This window comes from Protopterus annectens, chromosome 5.part0 (assembly GCF_019279795.1).
Source record: "Protopterus annectens isolate FY-2018-M chromosome 5.part0, PAN1.0, whole genome shotgun sequence".
In the NCBI taxonomy this organism is placed as follows: Eukaryota; Metazoa; Chordata; order Ceratodontiformes; family Protopteridae; genus Protopterus; species Protopterus annectens.
Window position 1 is genome coordinate 1,214,569,505 of NC_056735.1, and position 27,228 is coordinate 1,214,596,732.

Here is a 27,228-nt window from a genome sequence, read left to right on the forward strand (position 1 = left end):
TACAGTGATTACATAAATTTAGTATCGGATGATGTCCTTTTCATTCGTTCCTCAATGATTGGGACAGAGTCCTCAGCTACATGAATCTTGGGAGGGCCTCATCGAAGGATATTCCAGAGTACTGCAGAACCAAAGACAGCTCTGCTCCTGGAAGTCAAATCCAATTAATAATTAATAATAGAGGTTTGAGGATCAGACCAGGTAGCAGCTGTGCAAATGTCATCAACAGAAGTTCTAGACCAAAAGGCAGTAGTAAAGTACAGTTGTGTACACTTACCATAACTATAGATGTTTGAGTATATTCACTGTTGCAGTCATTACATTTGGGTTATCTGCCTGCAGGTAGCCCTCAGCCAGCCTGAATACCAGAATCTTGGATCCCTGAGTCGGATGCTGTCTCCTCTTCCATGACGTCAGGTCATCAGGGGTATAAAACATGTAGCCGACGCCATTACATCAGTTTTTCTTGCCCCAGATGTCAGGTGCCCCAATAATGGGAAGCAATTATATGTTGTTACACCTCCATCAAAAAGCAAATGCACCAGGAAGCTTAAATACACCAAACAAGAAGGAAAGGTAGAGCCAAGAGAAGTCAGGGGGCTGGAGGGAGGGTAACCAGGACTGCAACAGTGAATACTCTTGAACATCTACATTTATGTTGTGTACGCAACTGTACTATGTTCTTCGTGTTTCACTGTTGCAGTCATTACATTTGGGTTGATTCCCAAAGCTAAGGAAGGGAGGAGGAAGTTAGAGAGCATTAGAACCAGCTATCAAGCCCTGCAAGACTGCAGTGGCAAAACCAGCTCTGGATTTAGAAAAAATAGGCATGGGGTAATGCACGCAGCTTCTAGGATGTCCCTGGTAGGGACACTTCTGAGAAAGGCTGTAGGGGTAGATGCAGCCCTGGTGGATTGTGATCTTATCCCCTGTGAGGTAGGATTTCCGTGGTGCTTATAGCAGAAACGGATGCAACGGGCTATCCACTTAGAAATGGTTTGCTTTGAAATGGCCTTCCCCTCTGCCCCTGCAGCAAAGCAGCTGTTCAGATTCTCTGAGAGGCTTATTCCTGTCGAAATAAAATCTAAGTTGCCTGTGTACGTCCAAAGAGTGTAGTACTCGTTCTCCTTTGTTTTGTGGATTCGGGGAAAAAAGTAGACAAATGAATGGACTGATTAAGGGCCACACTAGACACCACCTTGGGCATAAAGGAAGAATTGGTCCTGAGGGACACCCTGTCTGCATGGAAGATGATGAAGGGCTCCACTGCCATGAGGACCTGTAATTCAGATACTCTTCTTGCTGAAGTGATGGCTAGAAGGAAGGCTGTTTTCCAAAAATGGAATTTCAACTCTGCAGTTGTAGCTGGCTAAAAGGACGGAGAGTGAGCTTATCCAATACAAAGTTAAGGTCCCAGGGCTGGAGTAGGGGCTCTCATGGGGGGGGTCTTACATTTTTGGCCCCTCAGAGGAATTGCTTTAGCAGGGGGTGAGAGAAGAGGGATTGTTCAGTATTATAATGTGCTGAAATGGCAGAGGCATGAATTTTAATTGACGAGAAGGAAAGGCCCTTGTGGAGCATTTCTGTTAAGTACTGAATATGCAGTAAGCTGGGCACCGTTGTGCCCATCCCCCAAGTCTGGCTCCAGGAACAGTATCTTTTCCACTTTTCAGCATACGATTTTCTAGTACTAGGCCTCCTTGCCTCCAGAATGACATCTAGCACCTACCTACTGAGGGATGCTATTGGAGAGGTCCAGGAATTAGCCAGGCTGCAAGGTTCAGGGTTTGAAGCTGAGGGTGCAGAATCTCGTCCTCCTGCTGGGACAGCAGGGAACGGGTCTGAGGCAGGTGCCATGGTTCCAGCAGTGTCATACTGCGCAAGAGGGGGTACCAGTGCTGGCGTGGCCAGTCTTGTGCAATCAGTATAGTCCTTGGTTTATCCTGTTTGATCTTTAGCAGAACCTTCCAGAGGAGAGGCACAGGAGGAAAGGCATAAACTGAGAGGCTTTCCCAGGTAAAGGACAGGGCATCCACTTTCCAAGCTTGACTGTGGTAAGTCCTTGTGCAGAATTTGCCCAACTGGTAGTTCTGAGGGGAGGCAAACACATCCATCTCTGGTTTCCCCCATTTGTTTCTCAAGAGGTTGAATATTTTTGGTTCTATTTTCCACTCGTGTGGGTCCATGAGATATCTGCTTAGGTTGTCTGCCAGTGAATTTAGCTTGCCTGGCAGGAATTGAGCTTGTAGGTGCACTTGGTAGCTCAAGGCTGTGTTCCACAGAGCCATGGCTAGTCTGCAGAGAGGGTACGAGTGGGTTCCCCCCTTCTTGTTTATGTACCACATAACTGTGGTGTTTGTCTTTACCAATAATTGTCCTGAAAGAATGTGGTCCTTGAAGGCTGTCAGGGAATTCTATACAGCTAACATTTCTTTTTGGTTGATATGCAGGTGCATCTGTCTCGGGTTCCTTTTGCCCTGAATGCACCGCCCAGCCAAGTGAGCCCCCCATCCATAGTCTGATGCGTTTGTTAGGGTTTGAGTGGCAGGAGGTAGAGTGAAAGGAAACCCCTTGTTGTGGTAGCAGGCCTCTACCCACCAAAGTAACTCTGTCTTCATACAAGGAATTATGGGAATCATTGATTCCTGGTCTTGATAATGTTGACACCATAGGCTTTTTACATACCATTGTAGTTTCCTCATATGCAGTGTTGCATATGGAATTAGTAGAATGAAAGAGGCCATGAATTCCAGGGCTTGCAAGATTTTCCTTGCAGATAGCTGGGCCTTTGTGGCCAGTAGTTTGAAGTAGGTTGTCAAATAAACTTGTTTCTCTGGAGTGAGAAAAGCCATCTGGGAAGTTGCATTCAAGCTTGCTCCCAGGAAAACAATTTGTTGGCAGGGTATTAGGCGAGATTTCTTTTTGTCTATGGTGTACCCCAGTGAGTTTAGAAGTTTTTTTACGAATGCCAGATGTTTTAATAGCAATTCCTGACTTTCTGCCTGAATCAGACAATTGTCCAAGTATGGGTATATTTCAATATATATCTGCCTGCAAAATGCAATGACTGGAACTAGACACTTTGTGAATACCCTGGGCGCAGTACATAAGCCAAAAGGAAGTGCAGAGAACTGCATGGAGCCTGCCCTGAAGCGTAGGTATTTTCTGCAAGATTCCCTTATTGTAATGTGCAGGCAAGCTTCCTTTAAGTGAAAGGTTGCAAACCAGGCATCTTTGCCTAGCATAGGAAGCAGCTGTTGAAGTGTTAACAGCTTGAATTTTGGAATTACCAAAAAAGTGTTTAGAAGAGAGAGGTCCAGGATAGGACACCAGGAGCTGTCTTTTCTGGGTACCAGGAAAAGACTTTAACAAAAACCTTGTCCCTTTTCCTCTGCTGGGACAGGTTGAATAGCCCTGATACTTAGAAGAGAGAGAACCTGCTGTTGAGCCTCTGCCCACTGATTTGGGGGTAGGTCTGGCCAACCTTCTGCGGTTGGTAGGGTGTGGAGGTGGAATCTTTATCCTTGGGAAACTATATTCAAAACCCATTTGTCCTGGGTAATGAGTTCCCAGTTTTTTGCATGTAGGGCAAGCTTTCCTCCTAAGGGAGCAGGCAGCTGAGCAGGGCTTGGACGGGTTATGGTCATTTGCCATTTTCCAGTAGGGGGGTATCTTACTACTCCCTGTTTTGGAAGTGGGAGCCCCCCACTGCTTAGGCCTGTGCACAGCGTGAGACTGTAACCTAGGTGGTCTGCTGTGCATGGGTTTGGATTGAGAAGGCCTGGAAGAGGCTGGAAAGGACCAACTCTTTCAAGGCCAGTGCCTGCTAAATCTGGGTGGCTCTACCTACAGGAAATATAACAGTTTGCATAGATTTAGCTTTTTCCTCCATCTATTTGAGGGACTTATTTTGCTTTGTTGCCAAACAGGCAGTCTTGGTTTAAGGGAGCATCCAGTAATTTAGCTTTCACATGATCTGGCAAGTTTTGCTCCTTAAGCCAAGCATGCCTTCTAAGTACAGACCTAGTGACAGCAGCCCTGCAAGATGCTTCTAAAGAATCAAAACCACATTGCAAAGTATGTTTACCAATTTGTTCAGTAGAATGCATTAAATCCTGTAATTCTTTATGTTCAGCACAGTCGGGAATCAACATCATTTTCTATTTAAGCAGTACCATAATATGCTGCTGGCATTTTAACTTATGAAACTGGCAATTTAAAGCCCTAATGGCCAAAGTATCAGAAGTGTATACCTTCTTACCCCATCTGTTCAAGGCTCTAGAATCTCTATCAGAAGGGGTAGGATTTTTGGCAGTTGTAGCCTTAATGCCCTTTGAACCTTGGGAAACGGTCTCTGGATCCACAATAGGATTCTTGAAAAGTAACTTGTGAGAGTCAGGTACTCCAATAGGTTCATAGGTAGGTACTAGGCTATCAGCCCAAGGGCCTACATAAGCCTAGCCAACAAGGCTCCCTGGCTTACGCCACCCAAGAAAGTTATTTTCCTGTGCCACTGTCGAGCAGAGACACAGAAGTGATCCCCGAGGTGTATTTCCTATTACCCATCCACTCATCAAGATTTTTCTTTAAGAGCGCGAATGAAGAACTTTGCTTGACATAGATGGGTAGCCTGTTCCAGAGTATGGGAAGTCTCTGGGACAGGAATCTATCCCTCCAGCATGTCCTGTTTATTGTGGTGACAACGTTTAGGTCCCTTGAGCGTGTAGCTTGGAGGGATTGGGATTTCTTTAGGTGTAGCATGTCCAACAGCTCTGGGTTTGACATAGCTTTATACGTTAGGCAGGATCACCTTGGAGTAGGCGATATGCTATGGAGTAAAGCTGGAGTTTTTTGAGGCGGTCAGTGTAGGGCATTTGTTTGAGGCCAGTAATCCTCTTTGTGAGGTACTTCTGTGGCCTTTCCAGCTGCTGCAGATGTCTTGCGTGGTACATTCCAAAAGGGGCATTGTACTCTGAGTGTTGCGTAGAGGGGAACAATGACCTCTTTTTTCCTGGATGAGAACCTTTTTATGATGAGGTGTGCCACGTAGAAGGACTTCCTGAGTACTGTGGCGATGTGACCATCAAAGGAGAGACTGTCCACCTGGGTCCCAAGGTCTCATCACACATTCGGTGTTAAGCAGATTGCTGCCTATGTGGTAGTTTATGGGTACAGAGTTTTTACCAAAGGGGATGACGCTGCAATTTTTGGCATTGAGCTTGAGGCCATGGCGCTGACACCAGGCATCTGTCTCAGCGAGGCCCTTTTGTAGGCTGTTCACATAATTTGGGGATTTGACTACGGCTCCTAGTTTGCAGTCATCTGCGAACTTCGTTAGCCAGAGGCCTTCTGTGTTAGCCTGTACTTCAGAGAAGTAGATACCAAACAGGAGAGGTCCCAGGACGGAACCCTGTGGTACTCCACTTGTCACTGCTTTGAGGTCAGATTTGGAGTCTGCAACTTTTACAGTGTGGGTTCTGTAAGTGAGTCAGTTGGCAACCCATCTTGTGACGTAGGGATTTATACCTACTTTATTGAGTTTAGCTGTAATTCCAGAATGGGGGATGGTATCGAAAGCCTTGGCGAGGTCAAGATAGGCTGTGTGAACCACCTTACCCTCATCTACTGCTTTGGTGACTGCCTCAAAGAAGTCTATCAGGTTCAGGAGGCATGATCTGCCTTTCACAAATCCGAATTGGGTGGGATCCAGAGTTTGGAGGTTACCAATGCCTTTGTTTAGGAGTTCCATGATGATACGCTCCATGGCCTTGCAGACCAGGCTCGTCAGGCTAATAGGTCGATAGTTCCCGGGTTCAGTGGTGGCTCCCCCTTTGTGGAGTGGGATAACTGTTGCTGTGCGCCATTCAGTGGGCACAAAGCCTGATGCAAAACTATTATTGAACATGGTGCTTAAGTGGGGAGCCAGTTCGTTCTGAAGTTCGTGTAAAACACAGTCTGGGATGTTGTCCGGTCCCATGCATGCTGTGTTTTTTGCTTTAGAGAGTGCAGCTTTTACCTGTGTAGTTGTGATTACAGGGACTCTCTGCATTATTCCTGTATAGATATGGGCCCTTTAGGGGGTGGGGGGGGGTAAAGTTAGCACTGAGCCTATCTGCCAAGATGTTGGCAATATCAGTTGGTTCTGTAATTTTCATGCCTTTGTGCTGCAAACTCGGAGCAGATCTGGGTGTTACCATCAAGGTTCTTGACATAGCTATAGAATGCTTTGCGGTAGTCCTTAGAATTAGTGGCAATTTTGTTTTCGTAGCTAGCTTTGGAGGATCTTATAAGGGATCACAGCTTCTTACTGAGGCTGACCAGGGAGCTCCTCCATTAATGGAATTTCTCTCTTTTGCAACAGTTTCTTCCTTCTTTTGTACAGTTTGTTTATGGCAGGGGACCACCAGATTGGCTTCCTTTTTTTGGAGGATAGCGTCTTGGTTCTGTTTGGGATAGCACGATCCATGCACTCGTGTAAGTGCTTATAGAGTGCATTTATGTAGGATTCAGCAGTTGTAACTGTACTGTCCATCTGCATGGGTGTCATGAAGTTCACCACTTCTCTTAAGAAGCATGAAGTTGGCTTTGGAGAAATTTTTTACCGTGGTTTCCTTAATGGGGGGTGGGGGCGGGATGTGGATATCAAGGGTGATTAGCTTATGGTTGGATCGGACCAACGAGGAGTTGACTTCTGGTGTGGAACACCGGTCACTCATGTTGGTAATGACTAGGTCTACGATACTGTTGCCCCTGGTGGGGGTGTGGATACGTTGATCCAGGGCAATGGAGTTTATGAATTCCAGCTAAGGAGTTGATACACGAGTAGCTTTCACAGTTAATGGTGGGGTAGTTGAAGTTGCCCATTATTACGGTGTTTGGCTGAACCCTAATATTTTCCAGTACATCAAAAAAAGAGGAGTGGGAATCCTTGGGCATGGTGGGGGGATCTGTAGCAAGCCACAATTTGGATTGCAGTTTTGCCCAGAGTTGGTTGCACTTGGATAACCTCGGATGCATGATGCTGAGCAACTAGCCTGGAGGTGTGGATATCCTTAATGAATATGGACACCTCCGCCTTTGGTGTTTCGGTCCAGGTTACATGGTCGTAAAGTGTGGTACGAGTTATAGCCTGGTAGTGCAGGGGTGCTCTCTGGACCCTTGAATGAGGTGTCAGTCACTGTACAGATATCGATGTTCTCCATTTTATGGAGTGCCTCGAGTGAGTGCATTTTGAGATTTAGACTTCTAGCATTGAATTGCATTACCCTCAGATTTTGCTTATCAGTTCCTGTTACGGTGGTGAATTTTTTATTTGAACCTTGCCTAAAAAAGGCACTACAGGAGCAGCAAGAGCCTTAGCCAGTATCCAGAATCCCAGGGGCAACAGGTGGAAGCCATCTGTGGCAAACCATCGTTGTCTGTCGACCATGTCGTCCCAAGCAGACAGATACTGGATCACCTTAGAACGACAACAGAATCTTAGCTAATTTTTGAAGTCAATCATTTTGTCCTTGTACTGCCATATCATTCTGGGTGATGGCAAAATGCTAATCAGGGTTAGGGTCATACCTGCCTGGGCTACAAGATTGGAGAGCTCTTCCATGTCTTTTTTCATGTAGTTCAGGAAGGTACGTCTCAGGTCATTCACACCAACATGGACAATGACAGAGTCATATTTGTACTTGTTGTGGAGTGACCTGAGTGCATAGGTTATGTGGCAGATCCTGGCAGCCGACAGGCAGTTGACAGTAACCTTCTCCTTGTTTAGCCTGGTGAGTGGGACATCAGTGTGCCTGACTATAGAGTCACCTATGACTAGTGTGTTGGGTACGTTGTTTTGCCCTATTGGCTGTGGTTGAGTGGCACACCGAGTCTGTGGGCTATGTGTCATTTGGGTTGTGTTGGGGGATGGAGGTTGCTTCCGTTTCTGCTTTGGAAGTCTCTGTTGCTTAGACAGATTATTATTGAGAGCCTCCGCAAATGTTTTTGTGTTACTATGTGTGGATTTTGGTGTAGATTTAGTGAGACTATGTGATGAGTGTAGTGTGGTGCAAATGTTTACCTTCTCCTCATGACTGTCAAGTTTAGTCTTGGTTGGAGAAAGCTTTACCTCCAGTTTGGCTAGATAAGTGCATCTCTCACAGGTTGTAGTGTTGGGTGGTAGGAGGAGAGGGTTGTCTGTGTACATGAGGCAATTTCTACATTGCCTTAAGATGCCCAGATTCATGAGATAGACAGGAGAGAACACTGGGAGCTGACCCTTGGATATGCCTGAATAAAAAACTATTTTCCTCTAGATAAGTGAGGAAAGTGAGTACAAGAGCGGTTTTTCTCTAAGCAAGTGAGAAAAGTAAGTACAAAAACTGTTTTCCTCTATGTAATGAGGAAGATTGAGTGCTATAGTAATTAGGAGCTAATGTAGTGCTTACAAGTTCTGAACAAGTGCTGAGCATGAATAAGCAAATTTAAGTGCTCAAACTAAGAATCTGTATATGCAGTAGATGAGTTACAGGACAGAAACATGTGCAAATGCAGGCTTTCAAATAAGAAAGTTGAGAGATGGAAGAGATTGCCCAAACGGCCAATAACTACAATTTCTTGACAAGAACCACTCCTTATGTGGTAGACAGGTTATCTAGTGCTTACCACTCCCACTGATAAGCTAGAAGGCTTCCCTCCAACACAGAAAGGCTAATACCTGTCAGGTTTCCTGGGAGCAGGAGGTAAAGTGTCTGGGGACAGGCTAGATTCCAAGAAAGCATCATCTACAGTGTCCAGAACAGGGGGATAGCTAAAAGGCCTGTGTTGAGGAAGGAGTAAGATTTCCCTAAGCCTCTTTTTGGAATCTGAGTACTTCTGGCTTTCCCAGCGGAAATGCTCCCTAAGGGTGTGCAAGGTTTCACCAAAAGAAAAATCTTCTGGAGGGGAAGCAGAGGGAATGGAATCCTCTGCAACAGAATCATCATAGGTAGACAAGGGCAAATCCTGGTAAACAGAAGACACAGAAATATCAGAATCATGGTCAGAAGAATGAGAGGGAAAAGCAGTTTGAGGTCTCTTAGAGGGGGAAGGCTGGCTTCCCCCTAATTAAAGTAATAAGGTCTTCAGCCATTCTAAGCATTTGTTTTTTAGGCATATGGGCCTGACCATGCGGTTTGGACGTCTGTTTTCTAGGCATGGGTCGTGTTTTAGGCATTGATGAAGAAGATGGCTTCGGTTTAAAATGCAAGTTGTAGGCGTGAATACACCCTCAAAAGCCGGTGCCTGCACAGCGGCTCCAGACCCATCCCAGGTAGAGATATCCACAGGTTCCATAGTCGAAAAAGCATCTCGTGGCATACCAGACTCCAAATGGGTCTCAGTAGAGGCCTGCGAATCTGAAGTAGCGGGTAACAGGGGCTGCGAAAGCACCTCACTGAGTACTGGCAGACTGGCGATTAGCTTAACGTAAGCGTTGTCGGCAGTTTTGGACCTATGCGGTCTGTCTCTGTCTTTATCCTTACATTTTTTTAGGAATATCGGTAGTCTGATGTCTTACCGAAGCCATTTCTGGATAGTTATACAGAGTACCAAAATACTTTGCTGCAAAAATAGAGAGACGAAGAATAGTTTGAGAGTTGAATAAGGCACAAAGCCGACAGCGAGGGACGTCGTGGTCTGGGTCTAAGCAAGGAATGCAGTACGAATGAAAATCTTTATGAGGTATTTACTTTCCACAGGTAATACAATTGTTAACTTTTACTGACATCGGTTAAGAGCAAGAAAACAGATCCTCAACGGGGTACTTTGCTATTTAAGATTTTGGTTCTGAAACTCGAAAACGAAAAGGAGTCGGCCGACCGGCACTTGCGAACTGCTTCTGCTTTGGGCACCGCGTGGCAAGAAAGACTGAAGTAATGGCGTCAGCTGCATGTTTTATACCCCTGACGACCTGACGTCATGGAAGAAGAGACAGCATCTGACACAGGGATCCAAGACTCTGGTATTCAGGCTGGCAACGGGCTACCTGCAGGCATATAACCCAAATGTAATGACTGCAACAGTGAAACACGAAGAACATCTATGGGCCTTGTAGACTGTGCTTTAGGAGGTTTGGGTAGAGACAGATCTTGGTGACTGTAAACAAAGGAAATGGAATCAGTAATCCATTTGGCTAGGGTAATTTTAGAAACCTGTTTGGAAAGGAAGAGGAGACAAATAGCTGTTTTGACTTCCTGAAATCTTTTGTTCTGTACAGATAACAGTTGCCTATATACATCTGAAAAGATGTAGCATGTATTCTCCACTTTGTTAGCAAACTTGGAAAAGAAAACTGGAAAATTAATGGTTTCAATAATATTCATTTTGGAGGCTACTTTAGGCAGAAAAGATAGGTTGGTAAGGTAACCCTGTCTTTGTGAAAAATAAGATAAAGTCATTTAGAAGAGAGCCTGGAGTTCAGAAACATCTTGCAGAAAAAACTATTCTCCGTGATAAAAACTTTAAAACCAGTCTAACTATTGGCTCAATTGGTTTCTAAGTTAACCCTTGCAGCAGGAATGCAAAATCAAAGGGGGGTGATGAATCCTTCACCAGGGAACTAAGCAAGAAAGTACCTTTTAGAAATTCTTGCACAACTTTGTAGAAGCTAGTGAGGAGGCATTTTCTCCTGAATGAAAATTACAGATGGCTGCCAACTGCACTTTGATAGCAGAAAAACTAGCTCCCTCTTGACAAACAAATGCTAAAAATTCCAGGTCAGCAGAGGCAGGAGCAGTGAAGGGATCCAAATCCTTCAGAAAAGCCCAGATACAGAATATTTTCCATTTAACTTTTGCAAATCTTCTTTGTACAGGACTAGGGTTTAGACAGACGTAGATGCTGAACTGGGGAGGAAAGCCTGGGATGTCTAGCTGTCAGTGGGATTGGAGAAACCATAGGGTCACAACTTGAGTCCTGGAATGTCTGGATGATCCATCCCGGAGGGATATGAAGCAGGTCTGGATTGGGGTCCATTATCCATGGAGGATAATGAAGATGAGACCAAAGGAAGGGCAATCGCACTTGACAATGCCAAAATGAAGCTATGATAACTGTGCTCTTTAACTAAAGTGCAAGAGTTTGGGAATCAGAGGCATCAGGGAATAAGCATAAAGGACATCAGAGGGCCAAACATGGACTAGGCACCTCTCAGTCTCTCTCCCTGAGGGGGATTAGGGCAAAAAACCTGCAGCACTTGCTGTTGCGGGGAAAAGCAAGACCACCGCAGCAAGGCTGGTCCCAACAATAAAAAAAAAAAATCCTCACTGCCATATAGACCACACTTGAAGCATTAGAATGGACCTGCTGAGGTTGTCCACTAGAACAATGGACTTCCCCAAAATGTGTGTTGCCATATGAAAGTGGTTGGAAGAGATCACCCACTGCCATACTCTCATTACTCCCTTTGTTGAAAGGCAACATTGGGTTCCTCCATTTGTTGATGCACCAAACCTCAGACATGTTGTCGTATTTTTAATGCAACTGTCCAAAGAGGAAGAATGTTTTGGAAGACCTGCAACACTGAGTACTGATCTCATATTTAGGACACTGGTGTGCAATTTGGTCTCTTTTGGGGACCACATGCCTTTGGACAGCGTCTCAAGAAATGCCCCCACCACACCACAGTTGAATGTGTCCATGGTTACTGGGGCAAAGTACAAAAGCACGGCCTAGGAAAACTTCATCCGACTGAATCCAAGTGAGTTTGAATGGAAAGGACAAGGGATGATGAAGAATTAACTACTGGACAGCTAGGTTCCACTGACTAATGCGCATAAAAAACTGGGCCATGGGAACAAAGGTTATGGCAGCCACCATTGATCCGAAGGTCTGAAGAACAAGTCTGGCTGGGGCAAGAAGGGTGTACAATCATTTGCTCTTACTTGATTATACTTACTCGATGTAGTGGAAAAGAGGCTATCTGACTTGCTCTGTTCAAATGGCAAATATCAACTCCAGGTTCTGAACACACACTGGAGATGAGATTTGTAGATGTTGACAAATGCCTAGTGACTGATACCTGGAGAAAGTAGCCCTGGATTTCTCTAGGAGATGCTTGGTTGGGGAGGTGAGGAGTCAGTTGTCTAGGTATGGAAACATGGATCATCTGCACATCTTGATGTGACAGCACATCAAATTGTCATTGTCTAGAAATGGCAGAATGGATTGAAACTTGACCATTTAAACTTTGACTTCTTCATAAACGCATTTTGTTTGCACAGATCCAGAATTAATCTCAGATCCTCAGTTTTATCTGGCACTGAAAAGAATCTTGAGTAAGTTCTGAATCCTTTCGGGTCTGGCAGAATCTCTTGGATGCCTTTTTTGTCTAGCAGCTTTTGAATTTCTTGACCTCCTGCTTCCCTCTCACTGGATCGGATGTCGGGGAATCTTTGTTGGGGGAATGTAGAAAAATGGTATGCAATAACCGCTGGATTTGATTTTTAGCACCCAAAAGTCTTTTGTTATTGATGCCCAGGTGTCTGGGTGCAGAGAAAACTGCCCCCGACTGCCTCCAAAGTTTAGGAGTCAGGCAACCTTTCAGGAGTACTAGAAGTATTTATCCGCAAGGGAACCTTGGAAACAGTGATTTTGCGACTTCCTCTGCTGCAAGAATGGCGTCCTTCATTAATAGTCCCTCCAGTGCCCCTGAGGGAGTTATCCCCATGTGAATCCTAGAAAGGACCCAGAGACTTACAGAAACACATTTTCTTGCCTCCTCCGATTCCTGGTAAAGGATCACTAAGAGACAGAAAACCATGTCCCTATGGCAGATAGGGTCTTTCCATCCGGTTCACTCCAGAGAAAGTATTTTCTTTACAGTAGGGGCAAACAAAGATGTTCCATCAAAAGCAGCACCGATGAAAGAAGACTTGAAAGGCTCCACAAAGTCACATAAGCGCATCCAGGCAGGTCTTCTAATGGCTATGCCTGAACCAGCTGCCCATGACATACCCTCTGCAGCAAATTATATTAGCTGCATGGACGCATTAGAAATGGATAACAGAGTACCTAGTTGCGAAGAATACTACTTGTAGTCCTCCATGAACACTGGACTCAAGATGGATTTGGTAAGTTCCATTGTCAAATCCTACTGTGATCATGTGAGATGTGCCAAGTAATTCAGACACTACACGGGAAAAGTCAATGAGGCACAAATGCGCTTTACAAATCCGTTGAATGCCCTGTACTCTCTGTTAGGGGGATGAACAGTGGATTTCTGCTCTCTCAGCTCCTTCTTTGTGGCCGATGCCACAAACATAGAATAAACAGGGACCCCCTTGCTCCAGTGAAGACTGTCTTTAGGTAGTGGCAGAAATTTATCAGGGTGATAATGAATGGATTCTACAATACCAGGTTCCTTCCATGCCTGGGGAGATACTAGATAGAAGTTCATCTGCCCGGGGAGTCATCCAAGACCTAGATGGACAAATCCCAAAAGCTTCCAGAAAGACTGACTCCTATTGGAAGGGGGTATTACAGGACCATCCATCCTTTTGCCTGAGAATCTCTAGAATAGCTCTAAAGGAGGCACAATCCAGTGGAAATCTGTGGGACCCATTCCTTTCCTGAAGTCCTCCTCCAGGGGAAAATGTATGAGTCTCTTACATATTCTCTTTCAGGGAATCTCTTCAGTGAGATGATTAGGAGAGGTATATGAACAGAGGGGAATTCCTCGATGAGGAATGTCTGGATGCTTGACATTATCGGCTGTGCCTGTGGAATAGGTTTGATAGACTCAGAGCTCAGACCCGAAGGGGAATATGTCTGTAGGATCCAATCAGGTTAGAGCTGCCAACTCTCTTGGATGACACAAAGCCATCTCCATTCCTCGAAGGCAGAAGGACTGGGAGATGCTGTAGTTGGCTGCACCGGAGTCAAAGCTGCTGCTGCTACCACAAAACAACGCTGCCAGGACCCATGCCTCGAAAAGAGCTGTCCTATGCCAAAGCTCCAACGGGCAGGGACTGCTCCAAGAACATCAGAGTGGAACCGACCCCCCCCCCCCGAGGTGGTGCTTCAGCTCAGAGACTCATCCTAGTCTAAAGGAATCAGGGCTGAACAACTCAGGGACACAGTATAAGATCTAGCTATCTATGGATAGGATGTAAATGTTTATACGTCTCTCGAATCTGAGGGCTTCAAACAGTTGGTTGGCTTGCAGAAAGAGAGATTACTGCAATAGAAATAGAAGGAAGAATCACGAATCTAATGGGAGATGGAGACGGGATAACCCCTTCTGAATCTGAGCTCTGAGAAACGTCACCATCCTAGCCACTTCGGTTTCTGAAAGGTTCCTGGAGGACCCAGTATAAGTAGTGGACTAATACAGAGAATCTCTCCACGGGGTCCCCTGAAGGAAAGTAGAATGTAGCCAAGGAGACACCAGGCTCTACAGTGAACCATGGGGGCTGGGTTCTTGGAGACAAAGTCTTTCAGATAAGACATGGGATTTGACTACTTCCATTTCGGACATGAAGAGGTTGGATCAGACTTCTTTTGAATCATTTGTGGAGGTTCCGAACATGTCATAGTCTTAGAGCAGGTTGGAGACTCCTTTCGGAACTCTCTCGCCTCCAAAGAGGCTTTGGATGATTTTGAAGGGATATGAGACTCTGAAGCAGAGTAAGAACATGGCAGCAATCCCTTTAAAACCAATTTGGCTACTCAAATGGAGCAATTCGTATTGAGATGAGAAGCTCCAAGGCAGTAGACACACTCCCTGTGGGCATTAGAGCTATGGATTCTCTGCCCACAGGAAGTGTTTTTTTTTTTTTGTTTTCTGTTTTTAAAGTCCATTGGTTTCTCGGCTATGATATGGCTCCTCGATAACTCAGAAATGGGGGAGGGGGGGAATTTTTTTTTTTTTTTTTTACTTTAACTACAAACAATAGTACGAAGTATAATACTCTGCAGAGGGTAGGAAGGAGAAAGTGAAGAAAGAGGAAAATGTACCAACAATGGTACCAAGAACTACCTGAGGTAGAAGTACAAAGATGAATACAAGGTAAATAAACTAGCAATTTCAACTAATAGGTGAGGGGGGGTGCAAGTAGTAAGATCATACGAAAGAAAATAAGGATAAAAATATTAAACTTACAGCTGGAGAAAAATAGCCAAAAAGCATTTGGAGATGGATCTGTAGCGTTATGGTGGTAAGCAAGGCCTAGGATATAGCAGTTTGAATGAGGCATTATGGGTAGAGAGAGGAGCTCATGAGTTGGATCCAAGAGTTTTGTAAATCCAGCCAAATCGGATTAGAGGTTGGATCCAAGACCGAATTGTTGAGAAACGAATGAAAAAGTCAACATCAGATCTACTAATATGTATAAACAATACATTACTAGGCAATTACTGTCAGAATTCAGAAAGAGGGTATTTTTTAATCTCGTTCATACTCAAAAGTAAATAAAATAAACATTTTTTAGGATGTTTTTATAGATATATATATATATATATATATATATATATATACACACACACACACACACACACACACACACACAAATCACATGAAACAGTCAATGGGAAACTTCACTAAAATGGATGACAGAAAAGCATAGATTAGCTAGATATCTAGTAAGTTGCAGTCAGTCACTTAATTCACTCAAGCCTATAGTGCCATTTTTGCATCCTTGCAGTTAAACGTAGCTCCTTATAGCATCCAGATCTTTTTTTTTAGGTCTGACTTCTTTAAGTAACTTACAGGTTAATATAGAGGCAATATTATCAAAGGCAAGGATTTATTAACAGAATGATACTATGTTAATTTAGGCTGTTCTGTAGTGCAGAAACGAATCACTGACACATTCATATTTATGTTCATATTTTCAAAATGGAGATATTCATATGCTATTGGGGGGTATGGTGTGAAATACCATGGTGGAAGACAAAAAAATTCATGGGCAATGTCCAATTATACAATGACCCCCCCATTAATATTCAAACACGTGCACACTGACTGGTCAGTGTGCACATTGTAAATCAGAGTTATAGTAATGGAAAAAGGTCCGGTCGCCCGGACTTTTTACGTTACTATAACTCTTTTTACAGTAATGGAGAACGCAAGATCTCCATTGCTTCACACTGTCTCGCTATGTTAAACGAGTTTAACATAGCGAGACAGCTTTTAAAAAAGCAACGGAGATTCTCCGTTGCTTTTTTTTAAAGCTATCCCACTATGTTAGACTCTAACATAGCGAGAGAGTTTGTAAAAAGCAACTGAGATCTTGCTTTCTCCATTGCTTTTTTCAAAACTGTCTCGCCATGTTAAATGGGTTTAACATAACGAGACAGCTTTAAAAAAGACAACGGAAACTCTGTTACTTTTTTTTAAAGCTGTCTCGCTATGTTAAACCCATTTAACATAGCGAAACAATTTGTAAAAAGCAACAGAGATCTTGCTTTCTCCGTTGCTTTTGCCCAACAGCTCTGATGTACTGCATAGGCATACGCATGCGCAGTACATCAGAACTGCCGCAGAATACCAGACAGCTGCGGAAGGGCAGCAAGGAGGCATTATACAAGGTCATTATTTAAGAAAAGTAATTATTTTATTTCTTAAATAATGTCATTGTATAACAGCAATAACTCACTTCTGGGTGTGGGTAATGCTGAATTTACCGACGGTTGGCTTTGTTTGGCCACTCAGGCTTCGCCCTCATGACCAAACCACACCGACCGTGGGTAAATCCAGCATTACCCACACCCAGGCGTGGGTTATTGCTATATTATATCACAGTATACTGGAGGTATTGCTAGATTTTTCTCATTTTTGTTAATTTTGAAAATGAAAAATATTCCAATACATACAGAACACCAAGTGACTTACAAACTGCTGCATATGTTGAAAAAAATTGTCTTTTCTACTTGCACTGTAAGTTGCACATCTTTAGAGATAGTGTTTAGATTGCTAATTAAACAAAAGCATTTGTTTTCATATTTCTGTAAATATCTCAAACATGCACTTGAGAGAAATTTCCTGCTGCCATATAAAAGTTTATGACTAGTTAACAAAAGTGTTCTAACAATGCATGTCAAGGTTGTACAGTTCTCAAGACATGACAATTTGAAAAAGTTTAGCAAACATATAATTCTGTGTTTCTGTTAATTAATGTATTATAGCATTTATGAAAAAATTGAAAGGAAGCATTCATAATCCCAAGGTTCGAATTTTGTAGTGGTTACTTGCAAAGTGTGCCACGATACCTATATGCAAATACACTAATATCAGGTTATTCGCGGTAAATAAATGCAAAAGCTTTCAGTAAAAAAAGCACCTCCTACTTTCATGAAATGTGTAAAATTGGTGAAGTTAATCCATAAGTATGCGCAAAGTACTATGTAAAAATATAATTGCTCATAAAAATTTGGAAGTTCTCAGCTATGTGTAAACATGGTACGTACAAGTACTTATGTTAAGTGGTGCACAGCTATTTTTAATAACTTTTAAAAAATACAAAGGAATTTGTGTCCTGTAAGGGTACCCTTACATGGACACCATGATTGATTTAGCAAGAGAAAGGAAAGGGGAATACAGGAAGGACTGAAAAAGCAGGGAAACAAAGGAAGATCACATCAAGAAATTTGTGCTGGTGAAGGTGAGACAGGAGAGTTGCTATGACTGAACATGGTACTTAGGTTGGGGGGGGGGGCTAGTTCACTCTGACGTTCATGTAGAACGCAGCCTGGGATGTTGTCCGGTCCCTTGGATGCTGTGTTATTGGCTTTGGAGTGTGCAGTTTTTACCTGCTCAGTTGTGATTGCAAGAGCACTGCATTCTTTAGCTTGGATATGGGCCCTTTGGAGGGTGACTGGGGGGGAGGGGGGGGTAAAGTTAGCACTGAACCTATCAGCCAGGATGTTGGCGATATCAGTTGGTTCCGTAATTTTCATCCCACTGTGTTGCAACTCAGAGCAGATCTGGATGCTGCCATTGAGATTCTTGACATGGCTATAGACTGCTTTGTGGCTGTCCTTAGAGTCACTGGTAATCTTATTTTCATAGCTGGCTTTGGAGGATGTTATGAGGGATCTCAGCGTCTTACTGAGGCTTGACAGGGAGCTCCTCCACTCATGGGATTTTACTCTTTTGCAACAGTTCCTTCCATTGTAGAGTTTGTTTATAGCAGGGGACCACCAGACTGGCTTTCTTTTTGGAGGATAGCGTCTTGGTTCTGTTAGGGATAGTACGATCCATGCACTCGTTTTAAGTGCTTATAGAGTGCATTTGTACAAGATTCGGCAGTTGTAAATGTATTGTCCATCTGCATGGGTGTCGTGAAGTTGGCCACTTCTGTCTTTAGAAGCATGAAGTTGGCTGTGGAAAAATTTTTTTGCAGTGGTTTCCTTAATGGGAGGTGGGGGTGGGATATGGATATCTATGGAGATTATCTTATGGTCAGATCTGACAGAGGAGTTGACTTCAGGTGTGGAGCACCTGTCACTCATGTTGGTAATGACTAGGACTAGGACATTATTGCCCCTGGTGTGGGTGTGGATAAGTTGATCCAAGTCATTGAAGTTTATGAATTCTAGAAAGTGTTGAGAGAAGGAGTTGTTACATGAGTAGTTTTCCCAGTTAATGGTGGGGTAGTTGAAATATCCCATTATTAGGGTGTTTGGTTGAACCCTAGTATTTTCTAGTATATCAATAAAAGAGGAGTGGGAATCCTGGGGCATGGTGTGGGATCTGTAGAGAGCTACAATATGGACTGCAGTTATGCCCAGAGTTATAGTTGCACTTGGATAATTTCGGATGCATTATGTTGGGCAACTAGCGTGGAGGTGGGGTTATTCTTAATGAATATGGACACACCTCCGCCTATGGTGTTCCGGTCCTGGTTAGATGGTCGAAATGTATGGTACGAGTTATATCCTGGTAATGCAGGGGTGCTCTCTGGAGCCTTGAACCATGTTTCAGTCACTGCTTAAGAGTTTTTTTTTGTAGCCATAAGCTAAATAAATGTCAGAGTCTGATCTCAGGATCAGATCCAAACCCCAACAGTTGAGGATAGAATGAAAATTGACATGATGAGTTTACAGACCACCAAAATCAAGTACTGATAACCTAGAGGAATTCATACATTTTCTTAATGAAACTCTACAGGGAAAAATAATACTGGCTGGGGTCATAAATATACCAGAAACAGACTGGAATAATATTGATTCAACAACGTTAGTAAGGACATTTTCACAATGCATGTTCAGGAACAACGGCTTCTGATTGTAAAAACTACCAGGGAACGGAACATACGAGGCACGGTTTGTATTCCTAAAGCAACTTCTGCTTCTTCATGCCAAGTTTTACCACCTTTGATCATGGAGCTATAAAGGTTAACTTGCTGCTGGATAATTCTGCCAAACTTAAAATCTAAAAACCAATGCACAGATGATTAATTACAGATTATATGGAAGCAAAACAATCACTACGTAAAACTAATGGGAACGATGCATTCAGTGAAAAAAACATGTAGAAGGAATGTGGAAAGTTTTGAAAAAGACATTGAATGCAAAAAAAAAAAATCAAAAATGTTTAACATTAGGATATAGGCACAGAACATCTGGAAAATATATTTCCATAAGAATACGATATTCAATTAAAGTGAGAGAAAAAAATATAAGAAATGGAAAAGAGTTTGAACTACAACTTTTAAACTGAAATAAACACGCTGGACTAAAATTAAGCATACTGTGAGACAAGATCAAAAAAATTAAAAAAAATGTGTGTGTGTGTGTGTGTGTGTGTGTGTGTGTATATATATATATATATATATATATATATATATATATATATATATATATATATATATATATAAAGATAATAAGCATAACAGGAAACCATTTTATAGATACTTAAGATGTGGAAGGAGTACAAACTGATATTAGGTGTAGATTCTAAAACATCTTCTCAGACAACAGATTACAGATATTTACAAAATCTTATACAAAACAATATGGCTCCACAAAGGGGGTAATATGTTCCCCTAATAACATCCAGCTAACTTCAGAATCTAAAAACAGTTAATATTGAAAAAGAATTATACAAACTCGATCCAAAAAAAGTGAGCAGTTTCCCTCCCCTGGCTTCCTCTCTAAATATACCATAAGCCTGCTTTTCTTTCACTTCATATTAAAACTCCTGTTTGTATTATAGAAACTTCCCTTTAATTGTTTCTACAAACTGGCTAAAATTTGTAACCAATGTTTTCATAATATGTCTAATTTGCTATAATTTAAAACTGCAGTTTTGGTACTTGCGTATTATCGCAACCACATTTTCCGACGTGTTGGACTTGCTTGTCTTTTACTCAAACAACAACAAGGGAGTGTAATCAGGAAGGGTAGACTGCAAAAAACTATTCTGGGATGTTGGTGGTGGCTTTTTAAAATGAGTAAGGGTTCAAATTTGAGGATTTGTGGCTAGCGTGCTTGAAAGACATCAAGCACTGAATTCAGCGAATAATCCCAGTGGCTGTCTGTATATACATACGTTGGCCTGAAAGGAGTGTGGGCAGTCATAGCTTACGATGTTAGAAACACACACACACATCCAAAGAATTAGCTTCTTTTCAGCACACTAGCCAGAAATCCTAACATGTGCAAACCCTTACTAGTTTTACAAACCCACCACCAAGATCGTGTTTTAACAGTCTACCCTTCCCGATTACTTCTTTAAGAAGTTAGACTGGGTACTGCTTGCTTTTCTTTCCTGATGCTTTTCGTTCTCAGGGCAAAGGCTGAGAACGCGGAACGCGTTTTAAGTGGAACGTTAGACTAACTGACAACTTGAGACGCTGGCAATAAATAGGGAAACCTATTTTTCAAACCTTATTTTTTCAGCCATTGAAGTGAAAAACCATCCTAAAAACAATAACACATGAAAGAAAACACATCTTTGAGGTTTTCTCATACTTCATTGGTCCCAGTTGACACAAGGAGAAGCAACCAGCATCAGGGTGAAAATGTGGTTGCGATAATACGCAAGTACCGCAGTTTTTTTGTATTATTTTTAAAGACTGTAAAATTAATGTTCTTAAAATATTTTGTCATACTTTAGAGCTTTTCTCCCCATGCCTCTGCTGAAAATAAACTCCTACTCTGTTGGACGTTCAGTAATCAAATTTCAAGAAATGAATCAATTAAGTAATAAAAGCTCCAATATTTTTGCACTAGAAACTGGTTCTACAGTGTGTGCAAGTGACCTGTACAGTAGTAGAAATTGTAAAAGTAGTTTTGTGAAATCTTTTCTTTATATGATTATGTCTTTACACTAAATACTGCTAAACAAAGAAACCATTTTAAACTAACTTCAGAGTATCAACCTAAATTCTTTGTCCACATATCTTAAGAGCTTACTATAGTAATGTCTCCCTCCAAAAATCTCAACAATAACGGCCCTAGTCCTCCAACATTTGGCAAAATTACTGTCTGCTCTCACCGCACATGTGACCAGCCTGACTGCATTAAATGTTCAAAGGCAGACACCGCACCCTGTGAGAAATATAAACTGCAAATAAATCTAAAATGTACATTTGTAAAATTGTAAATGTAAATTGTAAATACAATATCAATATATCTGGAGATGCAGGCAATTAGTTTTGAGAGTTCTGAGCACTCTGCTGAGAGAAATGCAACTTTTAAAGGTACAGTGGCAAGTAGTTCAGTGAAAAATAAAGTTTGAAATTATGGGATGCAGCAGCCTCAACAGCAATCTTAATAGGACAGCGCTCAATTTAATTTATTCATTTAAAGACAGCCAGTATACTTTTTCTCACGGCTAAAAGTTGACACTGAAAGCTTGCAAGCATTTGCACATCTGGAAGGGATACAGACATAACAAAAGAACAGAGTATCAGTTTAAGTGGGAACACAAGCTGTAACATATACTTCAGTATGAGTAATCTTAGCTTTACATTAGGTAGTGCATGTGGGTGCAGCCGTTGATTTGGAGCAACTGCTCCCATCAAGATCGATAAACGTCATTTACTGAAAATGTACATAGTTTTGGATATTTGTAGCAAGATAAAATGGGATAGAGGGTTGTGATTATTTGCAATTTTTGTCTGAGTGTTTTCACCGAAGCAAAAACTCTAAAGTCTGACATAAGTTCAAAAAGAAATGAGAAAAAAGAAGCAACTGCGTAAAAGGTCAGCCTAACAAACACTGGTGCAAGCATGTAAAACAAAAGCTGGAAAAAATACTCAAAAGAATTGTCAAGTATAACTGGAAGGAGTAATAGCTTTCTATCATAATAGCTGCTTTGTTTATATTAAGTTGCAATATAAAAACTTACAGATATATATAAAAAGCATACAGCAGTGAATTATATAAAGAAATGTAAGGTACAAAGAGCAATGTTACAGAAGATGCATTTGAAGCATGTGAAGTTGACAAAAAATTTCAGGCTAGACATTCAGCATAATTTTAGGGACAAAGGAAACAAGAAGAAGCAATACTGACTGCTAGAGGGGCTCCAATAGTGAAAGAAGAAAAAAAAAAAGTGATGTACTCACCAAAACCATCCATCGGTGTTGTACATCTTCATTTATCCTTTACCTTTGGGATACAGTTCAGATCCACAGAACTGGCTCAGCCATTAAATAGCTCACGCCAGCCAAAACTTCATGAACTAAGACTCTACCCACAATACCCCTCTCCATATTACCTCAGCTCGAGTTTGCAGCTACACAGAAGGACAAGGAATTTGTAAACAGAAATGAGGAGACCACGTCCAAGGTCAAACTTGATAAAGTTAGCAGGACAAATGTCCGATCCCCCAGAAAGTCTATAGGAGGAGGAAGGAGGGTGGGCTGCAAAGAATAAATGAAACTCGACAACACAGATGGAATGTTACGGTGAGCACATATCTTCTTTATCTGATGCTATCAATCTTCATTTATCCTTTCTCTTTGTGATACAGTCCCCAACTCCTTTAGATCCTGGGTGGCCTTAAAAAAAGATATTCTGCGAACCATAGAGCCAAAAGATGCGCCTCCCCTGGAGACCAGATGCAATTTGTAACGATTGATAATGTATGCAGAGTAGCCCAGGTTGCTGCTGCACATATTTCATCCATGGAAGCCTTGGAATGGAAAACAGCAGATGTGGCTATTGATCTAGTGGAGTGCGCTCTCACTGGCACTGGTAACTTGAGATTTTTATTGTACATGAAAGTGATAGCCTCTTAGCCATTTTGACAAAGTAACTTTTGAAACAGATTTGGTCAGAGATGGACAGGAGAAATATACAAATAACTGGACCAATTTTCTAGATTATTTAGTCCTGCTGAAGTAAAAATGTGTCTTTGATCGTCCAGCAAATGTAAGCAATATTCACCTTTGTTGAAAGAATTGTGGAAGAAATCGGGCAAATCAATAGTTTAATAATATTCGATTCGGTGACCACCGCCAGGAGAAAAGATGGGTTGGTTCTTAGTGAAATCCTATCCTTATGAAAACCAAATATGAGAGTTTTGAAAATAATGCTCGTAGCTCAAATTCTTCTCATGGAGGTAATGGCCATCAGAAAAAATAGTTTTCCATGAGAGGAACTTTAAGTGACATGTTGCCACCAAAGGGAGAAAGCACCAAAGACTGCAAAACCAAGGTCAGATCCCAAGGACGTTGAGGGTATTTAAATGGAGGTTTTAATCACAAAGCTCCTTTCATGAACACTTTACATAATCTATAGGAAATTAATGAATGGTCTACGAAGCCATTGTGGAAATTAGAAATACCAGCTAGTTGGACCTTAATCGTGGAAGCAGAAGCTCCTTGATTGAAAAGCACAACCTAAAAACTCCAAAACTTTTTCAAATGGTGCAGAAAATGGGTTAAGACCATTAGAGTATGCCCAAATAGAAAATCTTTTCCACTTGCTGAGGTAGTTGCCTGGTGGAAGGTCTATGGGAATCCAGTAGAATTTTTGGTCTGGGGAAAATAAATTCTTCTGCCTGGTAACTAACAGAATTGGAGGAATCAAGCTGTAACTTCTGAAGATTGGGGTGCACCAGTCACTATGGATGAGACAAAAGATCTGGAACTCGGTTCAAGATCCATGGACGATGACTTAGATGAGGTTACAGAAAGTGGAATCAGACGTGAGGGCAGAAGAGCGCAATGAGAATCATTTTGCTTCTCAACTTACTGGCTTTCTTTAAGAAGTGAGGATTCAAAGGGAAAGGGGGAAAGGCGCAGAGTAGACTTGATGGCCAGTCGTGAAGGACAGTGTTGCTCGGGGACTCGCCCGAGAGGGAATAAGGGTAAAATAGCTGCTGCACTTGTCTTGGGGTGATGCAAAGAGGTCTGAGCAAGACTGGCCTCAGCAATGGAAAATCTTCTTTGCTACTCTGGGACTGACACCCCACTCATGAGGCAGGACAATGCATCTGCTCAGTCTGTCCGCTATTACATTTGAGCTCTCAGAGATGTGCATTGCTATTGGATGTTGGAGGATATGGCCCACTGACACACTCCAGAGCTTCTCAGCACAAGGGATAAGATTTAGTATTGCCTGGTTTGCTGATGTACGAGACCAGTGGCAGGTCTGACAAAATTGCAATCATTCCTAGAGGGAGGACAGATTGAAAGGCTTGCAAGGCTAACGGCACTGCCCTCAATTCCAAATAAATCGATATGCAGGTTGGCCTCCATCAGGGAGGAAGTGCCTTGGACTGTTCTTCCCAGATAATGTCTCCCCACCCCATCTGGGAGGCATCCTTGGTCATTATGGCCTTGGGTTGAGAAGGGACAAAGGGATGGCCTAAAAGAATTTCCTCAGATTCCATCCACCAGAATGAGTTTTTTGCAGCGACTGGTGATAAGAATTGGGTATGTCATTGGATGGGTTAAGGATGGACCAATGGGATGCTAGAAGGCATTGTAGCAGCCATAAGTGAAATCTTGCTAGTGGAACTAAGGTAATGGTCACTGCCATGGACACTAAAGCTCAGAGGACTTAAAGTGCAGGAGCTTTCTCAATGGAAAGAATGGCCTAAACTTGGAATTTTACCTTCTGTTCATTGTCTATAGATTAGTACTAAGCTAACTGCCCTTGCGAGCCATTTTAAGCCTAGCCAATTATCCATTGTGAGACTCAAACCCTGTGCCTTGCATTTGTAAGGCAAGCACCTTAACCATTAGGCCACCCTCCCAACACCCTTTTCTGTAGCCTGTAGAGAGGAAGGGAAGCTACACAAAACATGGTATTCAGATGAGCATTTATGAAATCTAGATCCTGAGTGGTACTTGGCTGAGAATTTGCGTGATCCATGGCAATGTCCTAATGGGTGAACAGGTGTAGGATGAAATCTGTTGCTTGAAGTAGTAGAATGTCTGGTGGGAGTGGTGATGAGTCAGTCATCTAGACAAGGGAACACTCAGAATCCTTGCAGCCTCAAGTGAGCTGTTACTCCTTCCAAACATTTGAACACCCTGGGGGCTGTGGTGAGGCCAAAGGGTAGCACCCTGAACTGAAAATGACTGGCTCTTAGCACAAAGCAGAGGAACCTTCTGGAGCATTTGTCCATTTTTATGTGGTAATACATGTCCTGAAGGTCTACAGAGCACATCCAATCATTGTCCTCTAGAAAGGGAAGTATAGACTGAACAGTGACCATCCAGAATTTTTGTTGCTGAACAAACTTGTTCAGAAGGCTGAGATCTAATATTGGTGTCAAGTCCCCAGGTTTTTTTGGCACCAAAAAGAACCCAGAGAAAAAAACATATCCTATAAGGTTTGGTGGGAATTCTTGGATGAATTTTTCCTAGCAGCTTTTGACTCTCTAAGGCTGCTTGGTCCCTATGATTGGGTGGAACATCAGGGAGGCTTTGTTTTGATCTCAGAAAAAGAGTGAAGGTAATATGGTAACCTCTGGCAGTGATCCTCTGCACCCAAGCATCTGAAGTTATTCAACACTATGCTCTTGAGTGTAGTGAAAAATCTTCCCCGACTGCTTCAAGAGGTATGCAATCAGGCCCCCTTTCAGGAGCATTGATAGGATTGTCCAGAGAAAGAATCTCTGGAATCTTGACTTTGTGGGCCACCTCTGTCTCTGGGTCAGTGTCTTCCATCAGAGTTCCTGGCACTGACGCGAGTTGAGCCTCCAGCATGCGAGTCCTGAAAAGGCTCTTGGGAATGTCTGAACTACATCTTTCTGCTTCTCTGATTCTCAGAATTGGACTGAGGAGGAGCAGAAAAACGTATACCCATTGCAAAGATGGTCTTTCCTTCCTTCTCACACCTGGCAAGAGTTTCTTTGACTTTGAGGAAAAAGAAGATCTGTCAAAGTAAAAACTGACAAAAGAAGACAAATGGCTCTGCAAACTCACACAAGCACATCCAGGCATGACACGTTATGGCAATGCCTGAACCGGCTACCCTGGTTGTGCCTTCAGCTGCATGTGCAATGAAGCTCACAGGCAAGTTGAAAACAGATTCCAGGGTGGCTAACTGGGAGGTCCCTTGATAGTAAACCTCCTCAGACACCACTCCTGCTAGGGTATCTGATAACTCCTTGATCAGATCCCTCTGCAGCCTAGTGAAATGTGCCATAAAATTCAAATACCTTAATGCGAAGGTTGATGAAGCTTATAACCCACTTTCTGAATCTGTCCATTGCCCTGGACTTTCGGTTAGGGGGATGGAAACAGGAACTCTCTTCAGCTAGTTCCTTTTTGGTGGCAGCTGCCACCACCACAGCATCTACTGATAACCCCTTTGCCCAATGCCTGTAGCCCTTTGGAGCAGATAATATTTTGTCAGGTCTCCAGGTAAATTTGCTCTATGGAATCAGGAGCCTTCCAAGCCTGCTGTGCAATTAATATAAGATAGTCAGCAGGAGCAGTCACCCAAGAAGTAGATGGGCGAGCACCAAAGGCTTGCAAGTACACAGACTCCTGAAAGTTAGGGTCTTTGGGCTTCCAGTCACCCCTTTGTTTCAGAATCTCTAGAATGTCACTAAAGGAGACGTCTTAAAGGGGTGACCAGGGGAACCCTCCCCATCATCGAAGTCAGTGTCTTCCATGACAGTTTCCTAAGGGGGATCTAAGTGTTACCTCTTACATGTCTTTTTCCGGGGTGGCTCTTAGTGGGATTCTCTGAGGAGGACTCGGAAAAAGAGGGGCCCTGAACAGGGGGATCTTGCAGCATAGGTGCCCGCTGACTGGACATGGAGGTTGGTGGAAGCTCTGGGCAAGGAGTCGTCTT

The 27,228-nt window shown here is 42.8% G+C and overlaps 1 protein-coding gene across 1 annotated transcript in view; it reads right to left on the minus strand.

The window, feature by feature from the left end:
• The window catches only part of NDC80 (NDC80 kinetochore complex component), a 2,583,329-nt gene that overhangs the window by 1,669,258 nt on the left and 886,843 nt on the right, over window positions 1–27,228 (minus strand). The window lies entirely within an intron of this gene.